General features: G+C 35.0%; 1 long non-coding RNA gene across 1 annotated transcript; it reads left to right on the forward strand.

Annotated features, from left to right (window-relative positions):
- The first annotated feature begins 7231 nt into the window (after nt 1–7231).
- On the forward strand, nt 7232–8616 carry LOC131531754 (uncharacterized). Its single transcript, XR_009268775.1, has 2 exons — nt 7232–7653; nt 7763–8616. It is a non-coding gene; the product is annotated as an uncharacterized LOC131531754 (long non-coding RNA).
- The last annotated feature ends 11494 nt before the right edge of the window (nt 8617–20110 follow it).

Consider the following 20110-nt stretch of genomic DNA (forward strand, 5'->3'; position numbering starts at 1 on the left):
AGCGTGAAGGTAAACATAAACAGATGCAGCTGGTTGCTAGGGACACTCGCCAACTTGTGTGCCCTAATGATTCCCATGTGTGCGGGTGCAGATCTGCAGCAGTGGGCAGAATGCAGGCATAGGCTGTGTTTCAGAGTTTCTCAATGGGATATTTGTGAATGAGTTTAGCAGCAGTGGTTTTTGGGAGGGTGTTCCCTGTTGGCATTGTGCCCCTCCTAGTAAGTTAAAGCTGATGAAGCAGTTTTCTTCGTGTCTTCAATTTGCCATTGATTATAATGCTTTGAAATTAATGGAAAAATCTTTTTTATTAGTGCGCCACATGAGTTGTATGAAGAGATTGCTCTTAAAGCCATTTGCTTTCGCAAATTTTCCTTTTATTGCATACATCATTGCAGAATGAAGATTAATGTAACATCTATTTGTGGTTGTGCATTAGGCCTAATCTACAACTTCCCATTTGTGTGTCATACAAAGCAATTCCAAAAATAGCCCAAGACATATAATGGATGCTTCATGTTATTTTATAACACAACTGTGGGCTCCAACAGTCTGAGACCACATCGAAAATTTGAGATTACAAATCTAATTTAATCTTGGAATTGGAAATATAATTGTTTAGGTTGTTTTTTTTAGGGATGCCAAATAAATAAGAAACATTTAAGAATTCAATTAAACTTTTCAGTCAGATTGTTATGCTAATAGTACAATTTATAATAGAAAAATTAAAAACAAACATTTTCACTAGTTGACACTAACATTCAAATTTTTGAGGTTGATTGTTTTTTGAAAGTATTTTCTTATGCCCAACAAGAATGCACTTATTAATTTAATACATTTTATACATTTTTTCCCCCCAAGATTGTTTGAATAAAAAGGTTAAAAGGGTCATATGATGCTATTTTAAAGATCATTATTTTGTGTGTTTGGTGTAACAGAATATGTTGACATGCTTTAATGTTCAAAACACACATTATTATTCAAACACTGTACATTATTGTAGTTCCTCTATGCCCCGCCTCTCTCAAACGCGTCATTTTCTACAAAGCCCCTCCTTCCGACAAGTGCAGTCTGCTCTGATTGTCCAACTGACCCAGTGCATTGTGATTGGCCGAACACCACAAGCACGCGTCGGAAATGTAACGCCCTTACCATAATTGCGAGCTTCAGCTTTCAAGTTAGTTTTATCAGTTCAATCCCCAGAGGGGAACAGAGTCACGTGACAGACACAGTGATGATGCTCGTATGTATTTGCACACAAGCCACGGTTAAGACGATTTCTGTTCACTCTGCTGTGATGTGACCCTGTTCCCCTCACTCTCACACACACACACACACACACACACACACACACACAGACACAACGCGTTACGCGCAAAGCTCCGCATTTGAACAGTCAATAGCAAATACTTGAACTAATAGCAAAACATACTTACAGTCACTGATTCAGAAGCACCAGATTGTCGTAGAAAAGTCGGAATTGACCCTTTTTTTTTCTCTTTTTTTTTTTTAGAAATAGCCTTCGTGCACAGTCAGCCAAAAGTCAAAAGTGCTTTTGCTTTCGCATAGAAACACACAGCGTCTCCCTGACATGGCTGCATCAACACTACTGCGGTTACTGAAACCACGCCTTCTTTCTTTGCGTGAACATTTGGGCGGCATTACGCAAATATTTCCACATCGTGACGTAGACATGTGGAGGCGTTTTAGGGGGGCGTGGACGAGTCTTAACTTTTATAAAGAATATCTCTTTAGGTTTGAGACTTTAGTCTTTGCAACTTTAGGGATCTCATCTATGCACAAACAGCTTGTAACACTCCAAAGAGAAAGGAAAACTTGAAATCGCATCATATGACCCCTTTAAAAGAACAGCATTTATTTAAAATAGTAATCTTTTGTAACCTTATAAATATATATATCCTTGCTGTCACTTTTGATTACTTTAATGCATCCTCACAGAATAAAAGTATTAATTTCTTTCAAAAAAAAAAAAAAAAAGGTGATGTAATTTATAAGAAAACAAACCGTTAAAATTTGTAGCAATTTTAATCAAAATTAACATTGTGTCTGAAGCTCCTTTGCAACCTATCTTTCAATTTTTTTTTTTTTTTTTTACAAATTTTCATCATCTTTTCTGACTGTGACGGGTATGCAGTGGTAAGCAGGACAGACAGACTTGGAGATTTAGATTTAATTGTGACACATTGCACTGTCTTATCCTGGTCTTATAAGCTAAAGTCGATGTTTGCAGTAGGTTGATGCGTTATAGCTCATCGAGGCCTGGTTTTGGAGATTCTCAGTTTGAACTCGTTTCGTACGTGCCTGATGTTGAAGTGTCTGGGAGGTCCCTTTTTGAACCGTGCCCAGGCCTGTAGCCCAGATGAGAACTTTAGGAAGGGGCTCAGTTTTTGTGATATCCTGCGTGTGTTCACCATCTGATTACACACAAGGCCCGATTCCTCTCTTTGAGTGTGTGTTAATGACATCCAGGTTAAACAGACTTCCAAAGAGCTCCGTGGAACCAAAGAGAAGGCTGATATTTTGATTAGAGAATGATTTCGCTTACATCCACTGCTTCTGTTCAACTGGAATGAGTTGCTCCAGATCTCGGTGTCAAACTCTCCCACTCTCCCTCCCCTTCTCCCAGCATCCTCTTTGCCGTGAAGCCCTCTGCCAACAGCCTGCGCCTCTCCTCTCTCTCTCATTAACCACAACTGTCAGATCCTCCAGATGATGAGCAATTAAACCAGATAATAAACGCTTGCCATCAATTCCTGTTTGTTTGTTGTTGTTGTCGTTGGCGGCAGGGGCTCCTCTCATGCCACCTTAGTGCTAACTAGTACTTCTGTAATGCACCACCGGTAGCAGAATCGCTCTCTCAGAGCCTTCTGCCAACACTAACAAAGCTCTAACTGCTCATTGTAAGGCACCAGATTGATAATAAGGCACACTGAATGTTAACAATTAGATCATAATCAGAGCCAGCACGCCAAGGCTGCTCTTTTATCCCCTGCTTGAAAGAATGGCAAACAAAGCTCTGCAAACTGCTAAGATAAAATATTACCTCTGAATAATCATGTCTCTCAGCTACCAAAAGCCACGTAAGCTGTACAGCGCTGCGCATACGACACACGGTAAAGACTCTTGTGTTTGCTCATGTATTAGCGCGATAAGACAGTCTTACTACGTTTTACTAGCCATCTCTTCCTGGAAAAGAGGTTAAAGGTGGACTGTGTCATTTCTGAGCCATTAGCATCACCAAACAGAATTTTATTTATACACCGCCGTTCATAAGTTTGGACTGTAGGAGTTCTTTTTGTAAAGAAATTAATACTAAGCATGAGAATATTACAGTTTTTCTCGATTGCTAAAACACTATAATCAGGCTTTTGAACTAAAATTTCAAAACCATAACGCCGTTTTTCAAAAAGCACACCCATTTCCCTAAACTATAAACAATATTCCCTTGCTTTAGCACACGAGTCAGATTTGGTGAACTGTTACTGCAAAACTCTACACACAAATCCCTAGATTTCTCAGTGCGGACACCATGTGCTCATTTAGAAAGCACTAGCATTCAATATTGTTCACTCAAGTCTGCACAGTTTGAGCTCAAATAGCACACAATTACCCAAGTGGAAACACTAGGAGTCAAAATTTATCACACACCAATCAGAATCTTCAATGGAGATAAAAGGGCCAAAGTCAGCTTACAGTTTTTCTCAGTATCTTTGGTGCATTTCTCAGATCAGAAATGAAATTCTCCAAACTACTTGTTCAAACTCCACATCATCTAGTCATTTGTGCACATCATAAAACGTTTCTCATTCTTTTGAACAAGTTGCGATTACTTTGGTACATTCATGCAACCGATTATGTATATTTGTCTGCGGTTTCCTACATTATCAGTTGCTAATGTTATGTTGCTCAAGATGTATTATATAGTTCTCTGTGCTATAGTCTTACCCCTCAAAACCTCAAGTCATTAGTTCATCATATAAGTCATTACAGTAAATGCAAAATGGTTGATTTAGTTGTCATTAACTGTCAAGCATATTTTCAACACATTTCTATTAGACCTTTAATAAATTTGGCATGAATTGTTCAAGTGAATCTTGACTTTCACTAATGAAGAGAATATAGATCAACCAATGACAAACCAGTTCTCTGAAATAGCTCAAAGGTACATCTCATCAACCTTCAATTGGAAAACATATAGACAGAGGACAACACAAGAGTTACAAATTCCGACAGTGGACTTTCTAATCTTTATTTTCGCCTTTCATTTTTCTTTCTTATTTCACAGTGACATTGTAATGTGTGTGTGTGTGTGTGTTTTAATTTTTTTTTATTAATTTGTATTTTCTTTGGTCAGACCACTAGTAAAAGTGTAACTGTGAATCATATCCAGTCTTTTTCAATCAATATCCCACATAAATTAATGTGTACATTTGTACTTTTGGAATGGATATATGGCATACATAAGATGTTTAGCCTCCTACATTTCAGTACAGTAACTGACATCCAAACTGTTGCCATAGTTTACATCAGATACAGTTTTTCTCGATTGCTAACACACTATAACTTATTCATTTGGCCCAATTTCCTAAACCATTCATACAGTTCTCGAAACAAAGACACGTTTCTCAAAACTTTTAACACATTCCACCTGCTTTCACACACGCTACAATTTGCTCAATGTTTTCTGCAAAACTCTACACAATAACAGCACCATTTTGCAAAGGTTTAACCATGCTATCATTTAGAAAACACAAATACACAATATAACTACCTCAAGAATCACAAAATGAACACAAATAGCACACATTTATCCATGTTTGAACATTAAGTAGCAAACAAGAGTCAAAACAAGAGCACAGGTGGTTGTGTGTTTTGGAAAATGAATTCTGGTAGTGGGAGACAAAGAGGAATAGGATGAGAAAAGAAAAATTAAGGGGATGAGGTCAAAGGTAATTTGTTCCTGATGAAATATAAAGCACTATAGTTAAGCATGTTCTTGTGCATGGAATGAGCATAAGGAATGCTGCCTGCAGGCTCATCTACTTACACATTACAATTACAGTACATAGTAGTACTTCAGAATAGAGAACTTTAACTATTCTTTGTACTGTAAATACTGCAGCACACACCCTCAAACTCGTAACTATTGAACTGATTTGTAGCCAAGTACTTTTTACATGTATTTGTGCAGAACTGAGAGTCGACTGTCTTAGGGGAGGCAGAGAGTCTTTAAGTCTTTTCTCAGAAGACTAAGAAACTGTTATAGTATAACAAATAAGGATATTATTACCAATACTGTAATGCAACTTGGCAGAGGATGCTGTATTTATTTATAAATTCATTTATTTATTGCTGTACAGAAACTGACAGGATATTCCAATGTGTGTTTACTGTATATTCAGTTTGGTTTTTGTACTTTTCTCTTCTAGTGCTTTCCATCTACTGTAAGATAACTTTACAATAGTGTAATGAAAGTAAACTTTTCTTAAAGTTTATTGGTGAGTTTTACTGTGTCTGCACAACTCTATTTATGCTGCATACTGCAACAGACATTGACTTGCAAGATGTTTCCTGTTTCCCAAAAGGAGGTTTTTGTAACAGTGTTTGGAATTGATCTCACTAGTGTTCTCTAGTCAGGAAAATAGTCTGTGTATTTGACAGCTTTGTGTGTCATCTGAGGCCAAAGATTAGATTCTGACAAAAGAGAATATGTTTTTGACTAAAATGTTTGACTTTTACCTGGAAGTTTGAAGTTTGCACATGTTGGTGTGTAGTTTTGAGATTGTGTTTATAGTTTATTCATGAATTGTGTGTTAGCAATTGAGAAAAACTGTAATACTAACAGAGTGCACTGTTATATTGACAACATGACTAAGCATTTTGACTATCTTGTTTGTGAACAATGACACAAGGACATCAGGCATGCAAGAGGATTTTACCAGGGCCAGTATAGCCTGTGATGTTGAAGAAGTTCTTTGGCCTGTCCCAGACCAAAGACAGGATACTGGGGCAGAATAATCATTTTAGTTGTTGTTTGCTGTATTGTACTGTACTCTACAGTACATTAAATTGAGGTATAAAACATTTGGGGAGTACGACACTTATTACTGGTTTTTGTAGTATTGTTTGGAAATGAATTTCATCAGTGTGTAAGACTGTGTTGTAGCGTGTGTTTTTGACTGTTTGTGTGTCATGTCTGAGAGCAAAGTCTGGTTTTTCAGCAAGACCGAGTTGTTTTGAGTGGAGAGCTTCATTTTGACCTGAATATACTGTAGGAAGTTTGGGGAATTGAGTTAGGAGTTATGGATCCGTGTTTAGATTCGCAAAAAAGAGGCATAATTTCAAGAAATGTGTTTAAGCATTTGAGAAAAACTGTAAACTGAACAAAAGTGACAGTGTTTTTTGTTTGTTTTTTCAAAAAATTCTTTGAACCTGAATAAGTGTATCTGTTTCCATGAAAACAATAAGCAATACAACAGTTTTCAACATGGAAGAAATGTTTCTTGAGCATCAAGTCAGCATATTATAATGATTTCTGAATGATCATGCGACACTAAAGACTGGAGTAATGGATGCTGAAAATCCAGCTTGGAATAAATGATATTTTAAAATGTTAAAATCGAAAACAGTTATTGTAAGTTGTAATAATATTTCACATTATTATTGCTTTTACTTTATTTTTAATCCAATAAATGCAGCCTTGGTGAGCATAAGAAACCTAAATACATTTACAGACCACAATTCTTTGAACAGTAATGTGTCTTTATTTGTTTGATTATTTTAAATATATAATTAAATATATTTAAAATGGCATATTAAATTGTACTATTTATTTGTTTTTTGGTGATTTTTATGTGATTTTTAAATGTTATGTTTTTTTAAGTCTACAAATTTTAGTTTACTAACATAAAATGCATTACCTGGAATTATTATTATTATAATTTGGCAATTAATATTAAATAATTAATATTAAAATTAGTACAAATATAAAATGTAATATAAATAAGCTTTAGAATGAATGTCATTATTTATTTATTTATTTAAAAAAGTAAACATCACATTTTTACGCTTTGTGAGACCACTTAATCAGATCAAAACGAGGTTAAATTTGTTTGGTTTTGTCAACACAAAGCCAACTCTGTAGCTGATTTTGTTTAACTCTCTTCGAGTGTCAGGCCCAAAAAGCACATCAGTGTTTTGATGCAAACTCAACCCTCAAATGGCTTTCATTTATTTAGTATACTATTCTTAGCCATCAGGTCTAGGATGAGTTACTATTTGTCTGTGTTACTGTTTAAATGTAGTTTGTCTGAAGTTCACATTTTCAACATGTTGCTTCAACCCTTGTCCTGTAGATCACAACCGAAATGCTCCGAATGGCGCTCGCATTTTGAGTGTGGGCCAAGTGATAGTTTCAAACATCTTGAACTTTGAAACTTCCTTGCTACAGAGCCCTAAAAACAGGTTTTGTTATACTGGAAGTTTCTTGACAGAATAACAAAACAGTATCCATATATCTGTCACAACACACGGCAGGTCTGCCAGGAAAAATACACGGGCTATTCACTTGAAGAAATAAAAAAAGAAGCACAGAAATCTCTGAAACATCTGATTTCCCCTTCTCCATGGAAAAATGTAGGTGCCTCTTTGTTTTGAAATAGAATTTCCCTCGAAAACACTTTGGAAACTAAACAAAAATTGACCATCATTAGATTTATTGTCTTTTCGTCCTTTGTTTCTGCAGGCTGTTTATGACTTTGCTATGGAAACGTAGGGATTATTTACTCTTGAGTCGGTTTACAATAACCTTCCCTTTCCTGACCAAACAACAAAGGAAATATCGGGTCAGGCGTCTCCCTGCTAACTTCATCTGGCAGATTCTGTCTCACTTTCAGTGTGTGTATATACAAACCCCCGATAATGATGCATTCGAGGGTCTATTTTTGAGCTCGAGCTGATGAAACTCTTGAACCTATCCGAGCGCTTATCCTGTTTTGCCCACCTTCTTGAGTTTAGTGGAAACAGTGAATATAGATTTTACTAAAACACTTCTATTTAAAAGTACACTCAGCATCCTGGACGTGAGGCGCATTTGCGTCACGGCGAGTCACTGAGTCATCTGTGATTGGGACTTTGGAATTTTCCGTGGGGATTTGGGAAGAGATTGTTAATCTTGAGTGACAAAAGACCAATTTCCGCTGCAGTCTTGTGTATGAAGGGCTGATTTGAATAGATGTGGCATTGTGACCAAGAGGCAGGCTGGTTGTTTTGTGGGCTTTTGGGGGATGGGCACGATGTTCCAGGGGACAGTATGCGCTGATAAATTCTAATGGCTGGAGATGCCCCTCTCTGACATGAGATGAGTGTGTGTGATGCCGTGTGGACGTGCTGTCTGACAGACACCCAAAGGGTCCTTTGGCCTCGGGAGCCGAGATTCAGAGCAAACGGAAAATTGTTTTGTTTCTTTAGACAGATCAGTGCCCGAAGAGTTTGGGTACTCGTGAAAGCTGAGTGAAAACAGTGTGATGTCTTGTAAATACTGAGCGATTTGCTGTCTAGATGTTATTTATTACATTAAAATAGATTTTTTTAATCATGTTACGTTTATTAATTTTCTATATAAAATACCTATAATAAATATTATCTGTCTGTCTGTCTGTCTGTCTGTCTGTCTGTCTGTCTGTCTGTCTGTCTGTCTGTCTGTCTGTCTGTCTGTCTGTCTGTCTGTCTGTCTGTCTGTCTGTCTGTCTGTCTGTCTGTCTGTCTATCTGTCTATCTATCTATCTATCTATCTATCTATCTATCTATCTATCTATCTATCTATCTATCTATCTATCTATCTATCTATCTATCTATCTATCTATCTATCTATCTATCTATCTATCTACATGTGTGTGTGGGGCCATAAGATATCATTTGTAATGAAATGTTTACATCACAATATATTTTTATAAATCAACAAATTGTATATTATTTTAATATTTTATATTATAAATTATATTTTGCATTATAAATCGAAATTTTTAAATTTGAGTATTAGTTTTACAATATTTATGAGTATAAAAAAAAATATATATATATAATGTACTGTATGTTTGTGTGTATGTATTGTTACTCATAACATTTTATTTGTTTTTAGAATTTATTTAAAAATAAATTATCTGCATATTTACACTTTTAAAGTTTCCCAGATTTTCAGTGTTGTCAGTTTGGACCTTTCTTAATGTCAGGTATTTGTTTTAATCATTAGAACATTTATATATATATATTTTTTTAAATTCATATTTTTTTAATAACAATATTTATTGAATTTTAAATATAACACAAACTTAACAAAGTGCCATACCCCCTTAAACTTAACAATACACAATTGTAATAAAGTAAATAGAAAATTAGAATTATAATACAGTTACAATATTTATTGTAATATTATAGAACGAAAACGAGGTTCCAAATATGGAGTCCAAACCTCATAAAACTGTCCTGTTACCTGATGTAAAACATAGGGAAGATGCTCCAGTGGAATAAAATTCATAATTACTCTCTTCTTATTTCGCAGGGTAATATTTTGGTCATGAGTGAAAATTATAATGACACAGATGAGATAAAACCAGAAAGAGCATGTCGTGAATGTACTTAATGGGCGACAGTCCCACAGTAGATCAGGTACGATTTACATCAAGAGTTACTTTAATAAAGACTTTTTAAAATGTACACTGAAATTCAATTAGAGTGTTGAAAGCATAACCAAAGCCGTGAAAAATGAACTCATGGGGGGTCCATCCTCCATTTTGCCCTAAGGCAAAACAGCCCATTAATTTACTGCATTCTAACTTTATTCACATATGCATTTTAATGTTACTGCACATTTCTGTTCTAATGCACTACATACAGAACCCTCGTAAAAGCCTGACAAAGATAATTTTAAACAAACTAGAGGACAGAGAATCTGTGCCAAAGAGAAATACGCTGATTTTGAAGGCATTAATACTTCAATAAATTGCTTCACTTTGGTTGTTAAATGGCCCATCTTAATTAGAAGATCGTCTATTTTTTTCATTCTTGCATCAGTGGGTATGAAGCTCTCCTTTGACTCCAGAACAAAACAAAGCGTGAGGCCTGGGATCCTCATCCTCTAAGAGAGGAGCTAATCAAAGCTTTAGTCATTAACAGCTGCAAAGTAAATATAAGTTTACCTGGAGGTCATTCCACTGCATCTGTTGAATTATGTAGCAATTACAGTGGATGGAAAGTTGTTGTTTGTTGGTTACAGTGTGCCCAGTAATGACAAGAGCAGGGCAGCGGTGTCAAAGAGGAGGACCTCCATTCCTGATTCAGATTTGGCAAGCTAATCATTTGAAGTATGCTTGTTAGGCCACTTAAAGTTTTACCATTAATCCAACCGGCACCTCTGATCTAAATTATGCAATTTTTTTGCATCCTTGCAGGAATGCAGGTCTTTCTGTAATCTTCATCACAAAAGCTTTATGAGGAGCATGATGTCTAGAAACGATATACAGGTCTTGATTTAAATGTAACAGTAATTTGTGGCGTAATGTTGAAAAAATGACTAAAGAAATCAAGGTCACAGTGAGGCACTTACAGTAAAAGTGAATGGAGCCAATTTTTGTAACACTTAAAACCATGAATGTGAAACATATAATTTTATAAGAACACTTACATTAATTCTTATGTTAAAGCTTTTGTATTATTTCAGCTTTAAGGCCCGTTTACACCAAGAATGATCAATTATATTGGTTGTCTGTGTTTTTATCATTCATCAGCTGGAATAAAAATGAAAATATCATAATTTACTCATCCTCATGTCATTCCAATTCCGTTAGACTTTCTTTCTTTGGTGGAACACAAAAAAAGAGATTTGATGAACCAATTTTGAAGAACCATTTTTTTTTTTTTTTTTCGGTACCCATTGAGTTCCATTGCATGGGCAAAAAAACAACACTGAGAAATTAGCCTTTTTTTATGTTCCACAGAAGAAGACTTGCAGGTTTGGAATGATGTGAGGTTGAAAAAATGATGACAGAATATTTGTTTTTAGGCGAACTGTTATTTTACCTCTTACTAAACCCGGAATATTCCTTTAATGCACTTCCTATTGCCCGTTCAACAAGTTTTTTTAATAAAAACAACAGATCCATTTTGACAGATCTCTCAAAAATTTAAGACACACAATGTTGAGAGTCATAAATTACACAAGAGAGGCAAGAAAACAGGACAGAAGTTGTTGGATGTGAGAGATATGAATTATAGATTGTAAAACTGTGTACGCAGTGCTGCTTTTCCTTGTTTCAGCATGCATTTCTCCATTTGTCTCGTGTTGCTAAATTTTTAAAGTTTTTTCATGTCAGATTGATGCCACTTCTGATTACAGAATTTACACCCGAATTGCAACTGACAAGACTTGGTCGGCGGCACATTACGGCAGAAATCACCTGGGTATTGAAAAAGTAACAAGTCATTTAAATATTAAATGCACTTTCTCAGAAAAGTGGCAAAATCATTTGAATTAACAGAAAAGACGCGAGGCCCTAATTGCAATCGTTTTGATTTATTCATCCATATTTAGAAAGCGCACATTTCCTGCTCCTCTGCAAACACACGCATTTCCTCTCTCTATAATAAAGCAAGAGGAATCTCTAAGTGCCTGTTTTATTTATTTATCCTAAAACAGAAGGATTCTTCAAGCTTAATGCAGATTTTGCCATTCGGAGACGGAATAATGGATGGTGGCCTCATGTATTTTTAATGGCTGCATGTTGTGTGGCAGATAAACATGGTGTTTGAGATGTTTTCTCTCCGCTGAGCTGTGTATTCCCAAGATGTGGGTGTACTCTATACACCGGGAAACCGCAGCCACAAAAAGACCATTTATACGACCAATAAAAAAAATTGACATTTTCAGTGAGTTTCAGTAAGTCACGGCTGAGCTGGATGGTTTGCTTGAAAAAGGACATGAAATATATCGCTTCATATCACAGGAAAAAAAAACTTAATTTCCCCCGACCCATATCTGCTGTAGTCTAGCCACTTTGCCTTGTTTCTCGACCTTTCAGAGACTTTGACAGTTGACGGATACTTGTGCTGCCCGAAATCGCTCAGGATTTTACCTGTTGCCGTGAGCTTCCAGTGAGGTCTCAGCTATTGTGCGCAGTTTAAAAATAGAAGCTGTTTTAATGAATGAAATAATTTTGGCCACTGAGACTAACTGCAGTCTTACTAATAATGTGTTTGGGCTCATTTTAATAAGTCATCATAATTACGTGGAGAATTTGATTGGGCATCTGTGCCCAGTAATGACAAGAGCAGGGCAGCGGTGTCAAAGAGGAGGACCTCCATTCCTGATTCAGATTTGGCAAGCTAATCATTTGAAGTATGCTTGTTAGGCCACTTAAAGTTTTACCATTAATCCAACCGGCACCTCTGATCTAAATTATGCAATTTTTTGCATCCTTGCAGGAATGCAGGTCTTTCTGTAATCTTCATCACAAAAGCTTTATGAGGAGCATGATGTCTAGAAACGATATACAGGTCTTGATTTAAATGTAACAGTAATTTGTGGCGTAATGTTGAAAAAATGACTAAAGAAATCAAGGTCACAGTGAGGCACTTACAGTAAAAGTGAATGGAGCCAATTTTTGTAACACTTAAAACCATGAATGTGAAACATATAATTTTATAAGAACACTTACATTAATTCTTATGTTAAAGCTTTTGTATTATTTCAGCTTTAAGGCCCGTTTACACCAAGAATGATCAATTATATTGGTTGTCTGTGTTTTTATCATTCATCAGCTGGAATAAAAATGAAAATATCATAATTTACTCATCCTCATGTCATTCCAATTCCGTTAGACTTTCTTTCTTTGGTGGAACACAAAAAAAGAGATTTGATGAACCAATTTTGAAGAACCATTTTTTTTTTTTTTTCGGTACCCATTGAGTTCCATTGCATGGGCAAAAAAACAACACTGAGAAATTAGCCTTTTTTATGTTCCACAGAAGAAGACTTGCAGGTTTGGAATGATGTGAGGTTGAAAAAATGATGACAGAATATTTGTTTTTAGGCGAACTGTTATTTTACCTCTTACTAAACCCGGAATATTCCTTTAATGCACTTCCTATTGCCCGTTCAACAAGTTTTTTTAATAAAAACAACAGATCCATTTTGACAGATCTCTCAAAAATTTAAGACACACAATGTTGAGAGTCATAAATTACACAAGAGAGGCAAGAAAACAGGACAGAAGTTGTTGGATGTGAGAGATATGAATTATAGATTGTAAAACTGTGTACGCAGTGCTGCTTTTCCTTGTTTCAGCATGCATTTCTCCATTTGTCTCGTGTTGCTAAATTTTTAAAGTTTTTTCATGTCAGATTGATGCCACTTCTGATTACAGAATTTACACCCGAATTGCAACTGACAAGACTTGGTTGGCGGCACATTACGGCAGAAATCACCTGGGTATTGAAAAAGTAACAAGTCATTTAAATATTAAATGCACTTTCTCAGAAAAGTGGCAAAATCATTTGAATTAACAGAAAAGACGCGAGGCCCTAATTGCAATCGTTTTGATTTATTCATCCATATTTAGAAAGCGCCGCACATTTCCTGCTCCTCTGCAAACACACGCATTTCCTCTCTCTATAATAAAGCAAGAGGAATCTCTAAGTGCCTGTTTTATTTATTTATCCTAAAACAGAAGGATTCTTCAAGCTTAATGCAGATTTTGCCATTCGGAGACGGAATAATGGATGGTGGCCTCATGTATTTTTAATGGCTGCATGTTGTGTGGCAGATAAACATGGTGTTTGAGATGTTTTCTCTCCGCTGAGCTGTGTATTCCCAAGATGTGGGTGTACTCTATACACCGGGAAACCGCAGCCACAAAAAGACCATTTATACGACCAATAAAAAAAATTGACATTTTCAGTGAGTTTCAGTAAGTCACGGCTGAGCTGGATGGTTTGCTTGAAAAAGGACATGAAATATATCGCTTCATATCACAGGAAAAAAAAACTTAATTTCCCCCGACCCATATCTGCTGTAGTCTAGCCACTTTGCCTTGTTTCTCGACCTTTCAGAGACTTTGACAGTTGACGGATACTTGTGCTGCCCGAAATCGCTCAGGATTTTACCTGTTGCCGTGAGCTTCCAGTGAGGTCTCAGCTATTGTGCGCAGTTTAAAAATAGAAGCTGTTTTAATGAATGAAATAATTTTGGCCACTGAGACTAACTGCAGTCTTACTAATAATGTGTTTGGGCTCATTTTTAATAAGTCATCATAATTACGTGGAGAATTTGATTGGGCATCTGTGCCCAGGAAGATGAAATATGTTGTGTGGGCATGACGGTAAAGGATATTGCTTGCTGTTCATACATAATTGAGAGATCTTGAATGTCAGACCTGCGGGAGCAAATGCCGGAAAAAGCATTGGAGTTCACTAACATCAGACGCATGGCAACCGCTGCATGCTGAATATCTGTACTAGAGGGACATATGTCAAAGATGAGCTAGGTTTGGGATCTCAAATGACTGGGGATGTTTGTTGATTATTTCCTTATATGTTGGCTCATAAGCCTAAAGGAAAACTGTATTGCTCATGGATGCAAAAGAAATGGATTTTAGTTATCGATTATATACATATTCGTTTAAAAAGCCATTGTACTGTAAATGCGCTTTTAGCATCCATTGTTAATTTATTCTGGGAGGGGAAGGATTTTGTTTTATAACAAATATATTGCTTAACAACCCTCAATGAGCAAGATAAAGGTAATGCATTTTTGATTTGAAGAATGATTGTAGATTTGGTTTTAAAAGCTACGACTGTCAATAGAATATCCATTATTACGGTCATGATTTTCAACCAGTTCTTAGAAAACCAAATGAAATTGTAATATTGTGTAGTTTGGTAAATGTAACCCTCATGTAACCCATAAATGTAATCCATATGTAACCTAAACTTGATTGATCCAATCAAACTAAATTTCTAAATTACATTTTTAAAATTAGTTTTTTAGTACTTTTTAAATAAATATTTTATACTAACTCATAACTTTTCATAAATTTCAAAAATCATGTTTCACATTTTTTATTGTTATCATGTTTTTATTTTATTGTGTTAGTTAGATGTATTTTTTTAGTTATTTTTTACTTAATCAAAATAACCCAACTGCATTTTGATTGAGATTAATTGGAATGCACAATGAAAAACCGGAGTTATCTGTTTTTGCAAATGAACTCTTCATATATTTTATATGTGTATACAGTATATAATTCTTTTTAGGTCTATTATGTTCACCAAGATTAAATATATATAGTTGTATATTTATATAGGCTATAGAGTTTTCTTTTATATAATTAAAATAATTTTCATATAATTAAAATAATATAATTTATTCCTATTATGAGCTGAATTTTCTGCTTTCAGAATTACTTCATTATTCAGTGTCACATGATCTTTTAGAAATCATTCTAATATGCTGATTTGGTGCCCAAGAAATATTTCTTACTATCATCAATGTTGAAAACGGCTTAATATTAATATTGCTTAATATTTTTGTGGAAACAGTGATAGTTTTTCTGGATTCTTTGAGGAAACTCAAACGAGCAGCATTTATTTGAAGTAGAAGTCTTTTCTAACATTATGAATGACTTTGCTCTTACTTTTGATTTATTTTAGTGCATGGGAAGTGATACATTTTCTTAGTTTGCGTGTAGGATGGGATTTTGAGGGCGTTGTAAAGTGAAGTATTGTGAAGAAGCATGTTGATATTCTTGCCAATCACAACACCATACACACAGCTAACAGTTCCTCTAGCATGTGTTTTCCAGTAGTCCATGTCCAGGATGGCGGTCAATCATCTTTCAGTTTTAGCCGCTCCCTTGCGGTTAACACGCCACATCTGTCTACCTTGCCTGCTTTCATTTCATGCATTATATATGACCGTTTGAAATCATGATAAAAGCAGACACTGTCGCTTTTCGCTAGTTTTTGTTTGCCTGCGATCTGATTTCATTGATCTTCCACCGTGAGCTTGAACTGCTCTTTTCTTGTAGCCTCTGACTCCATTTTTCATAACACACTCTCTCTCACAGGCCTCTTACGCTTATGCTTCTTCTAGGAGGTCTGTGCTATGAGAGTCGTCCATAACACGAAAACCTGACTGTGTAACTCAATGAAATACGGGAGCTGACAGGATGCTATTTATTTCCTGTTGAGCCACAGTCTCCACTAAGATGAATGGAGGGTCTGTCGTGCGAGCGAAGAGCCAGCTTTATTTTTCTGACGTTTTCGTGTTTAATGCGATATATATTTCATATGAGCCATATTTGTGCTCTCTCCCCTTTTTGCATTTTCTTTTAAAGCTCAGATGCAGTTATTGATGCGCTGGCTTGAGTACATTATGCTTTATTTGTCGGTAAGCACCATTTTTGCATATTGACAGTAACAAGCAAATGCATGTATGGAAATTCTAATATAAATTGACTGATGTTTAGAGGCCTGGTTTCTGCTCGCTAAGCTCTTCTGAGACTTATATACAGTTCTTTATTGCTAATCCTAGCAAGCAGCTTTAAAGAGTCCAACTTTTGACTTTTATCTTGTATTACAGTAATGACATATGGCTCCTCTCTCTAATGTGTATAAAGCAATGAGAAAAAAAAAAAAAGGCAGCAACATGATGAAAAGGGAGCTGGGTCTATCTTGATATTTGGGAATGGGGTGGGTAATCTTTCTATAATGGCTTTAGCTTTATGATGTCACTATTTCATCGGGTTGGCACACCTTTTATGGAATTTTTGCATTCATGAGAAAATAAATACAAAGACAAACTAATAGTGGAATGGAAGGAAGGTTTTTGTTTATATTGGACACGACAGCCACATCTTAGTATTCTGTGGAAAAATCTGTATTACAGGGCGAATCTCAAGAAATGTCCAGGTTATATTTCACCAAAAATGGAATCATATTTACATGTATGAAGCCTATTTTTAGCAACAATATGGCAGCGTTAGCAACAATTTGGGATGGTAATTTTTCATTAATATATTATGTGTAATTCTTTAAACATTTTTAATATTTTTGGTAATTTTCAAAACATTTTAAAGATTTTTTTGTTATAAAAATAGCTTTTTAGGGGGAAATGTGACACAATCAAAAAAAAAAAAAACAATTTGTGTAAACGTTTTTTCTTTTGAGTTTGGTATAAAATATGACCCCCCCTATTAGTGCTGTCAAACGATTATTATGTACATATAAATAACGATTTATTATGCATATCCACATACACACACATACAGTATATATTTTGAAAATATTTATTTATATTTATATATATTCATATAATTTATATTATAAATAAATATATTTAATATGTAAAATAACATATTTTTCTGAAATATATACATGCATGTGTGTGTATTTATATATACATAATAAATATACACCGTACACATTATGTAAACAAAAACTTATTTTGGATGCGATTAATTGTTTGACAGCACTAATATATACTGTGTATATATACACACACACACATATATATATATATATATATATATATATATATATATATATATATGCACACATATATTAGGTGTCAACGTTAACGTGTTAACGCATGCGATTAATTAAAAAAAAATTAACGCGTTAATAGTTTTTTAACGCAGATTAATCGTTTGATAAGGTTTGACCCCAACTTCTTCCCGTCATCGCAGCGCAGAAGGTTATCTATCATTGTGTGATAAGGGTATAGCACCAGTGTTGCCAGGGCAGCGGCACAAGTGCGCTATTTTGAAAATACAGTTGCGTGAAAAAATTACAGAGCCGTGGGTTGCGGTTTTTTGGGCTACTTTTTTAATGTAATCCCAAAGTGTAGACAAATAAAAATTAAAATAGATCCTTTTACTAATGTGTATTATACTTGGAATGTATACCTGGCAACTTAAGAACGGAGAGGCGGTTGTAGCATCACAAACAACGTGAGTTTCAGCAGAGCATACATGTTCAGGCTTTTACACAGCAGAAATAAACATGACAACAGCCACTATAGATTATATAAGATAATAAACACGATTATGATAGGATATGGTCTGTATGTGATTTTCTTGAGATTGAATGTGTACATCTGAAATGCTAATTTGTGCAGCGATATAAAAGGCTATAAATAGCATATTTTAACAACAGTAAACGACCAAATTCCACATGTGATCGCAAAAGGAAGTTATTACAAACACTCGATGGTGGTTTGAAGTGAGTTCTGAGTAAAAGTGCACTATTAATCTCATAAATTGTCTTATGTAGCATGATGCTAATATTAGCTCTAATGCAGCTGCAGAACAGGTCCAATTCTTCTTCATAATGCATTTTGTCATAATATTTCACGTAAGGACACAAGAAATGTTTTGTTGTATTAATTAGAAATACTTTTGGTAATAGTTGTGTAAATGTATACTGGGATTGAAGCGATGTGGTTTGGTAAACGTTTTATTGCTAGTTTAAAGGCTGATAATGGCTGAATAAAAACAAAAGAATAATGATAAAGAATAATAAGGATTATGTCTCATACCTGGCGGAAGTGTGAAAGGTTCTGTTTCCTTAAACTAGTTTCATGCATTTCTTTTTCAACACATTTACAGGTAAATCCTAGTATTTTAAATTTGCGATTAATCATGATTAATCACAGCCCATGACTGTGATTAACGCGATTTAAAAAATTTAATCGATTGACAGCACTAATATATATATATATATATATATATATATATATATATATATATATATATATATATTATATATATATATATATAATACAGGTGCTGGTCATATAATTAGAATATCATGAGCTGCAAGCTCTAATCATCAAAATGAAAAGAAATAAACATTTGAAATATATCAGTCTGTGTGGAATGAATGAATATAATATACAAGTTTCACTTTTTGAATGGAATTAGTGAAATAAATCAACTTTTTGATGATATTCTAATTATATGACCAGCACCTGTATATGTATATGTATATATATATATATATATACAGTGGGGCAAAAAAGTATTTAGTCAGCCACCAATTGTGCAAGTTCTCCCACTTAAAGATGAGAGAGGCCTGTAATTTTCATCATAGGTATACCTCAACTAGGGTTGTTCCGATTCCGATACTAGTATCGGAAATTCCACCGATACCACAAAAAATTCTGGCATCGGTATCGGCGAGTACTTGAACCCATGTACCGATCCGATACCATTTTCTTAGACAAGACCTATAGTTATGCATGCTAGCTTTGCTTAACGCTGCAAATAGGAAATCAATTCTTCTTCGCTGCTCAGAATACAAATACAGGAAGCTGTGCTGTGTTGCCACAAGCAACCACTATTTAGAGCAGCGAAGAAGTACAAACGTGCTAGCACATTGCCAGTAAATCACTTGCATATGCGACTAAATCTTCACCCTGGGCGACTAAATGATGTCTAATATTAGCCACTGGCTGATAAATAATCAGATTTTACAAAAAAGCACCACCACCAGTCCTAAGTTCAGTTAAAATGACTAATATGCATTCATACATGGTTACCAAGTTTTAATTCTAATTGCTAAAGTTCTATCAATAATACTTGATTATCATAATATATGTATAATGCTTGACGGACTGATGTTAACAGTGTACTTTTTTCCAAACATTATATATTATATTTTTTGTTTACTCGCCAGACTATCTATCTATGGTGAAGCGCACCTTAAAATAATTGTATCAATTCATACAGGGCTAGTAAGTATAGCTGTATAACCAGATACACAGTATCGGATCAGTACTCGGTATCGGCCGATACCCTGAGTCTAGGTATCGGAATCGGTATCAGGAAGGGAAAAAGGGTATCGGAACATCTCTAACCTCAACTATGAGAGACAAAATGAGAAAAAAAAAATCCAGAAAATCACATTGTAGGATTTTTTAAGAATTTATTTGCAAATTATGGTGGAAAATAAGTATTTGGTCAATAACAAAATTTCATCTCAATACTTTGTTATATACCCTTTGTTGGCAATGACAGAGGTCAAACGTTTTCTGTAAGTC

This window comes from Onychostoma macrolepis, chromosome 23 (assembly GCF_012432095.1).
Source record: "Onychostoma macrolepis isolate SWU-2019 chromosome 23, ASM1243209v1, whole genome shotgun sequence".
Classification (NCBI taxonomy): Eukaryota; Metazoa; Chordata; class Actinopteri; order Cypriniformes; family Cyprinidae; genus Onychostoma; species Onychostoma macrolepis.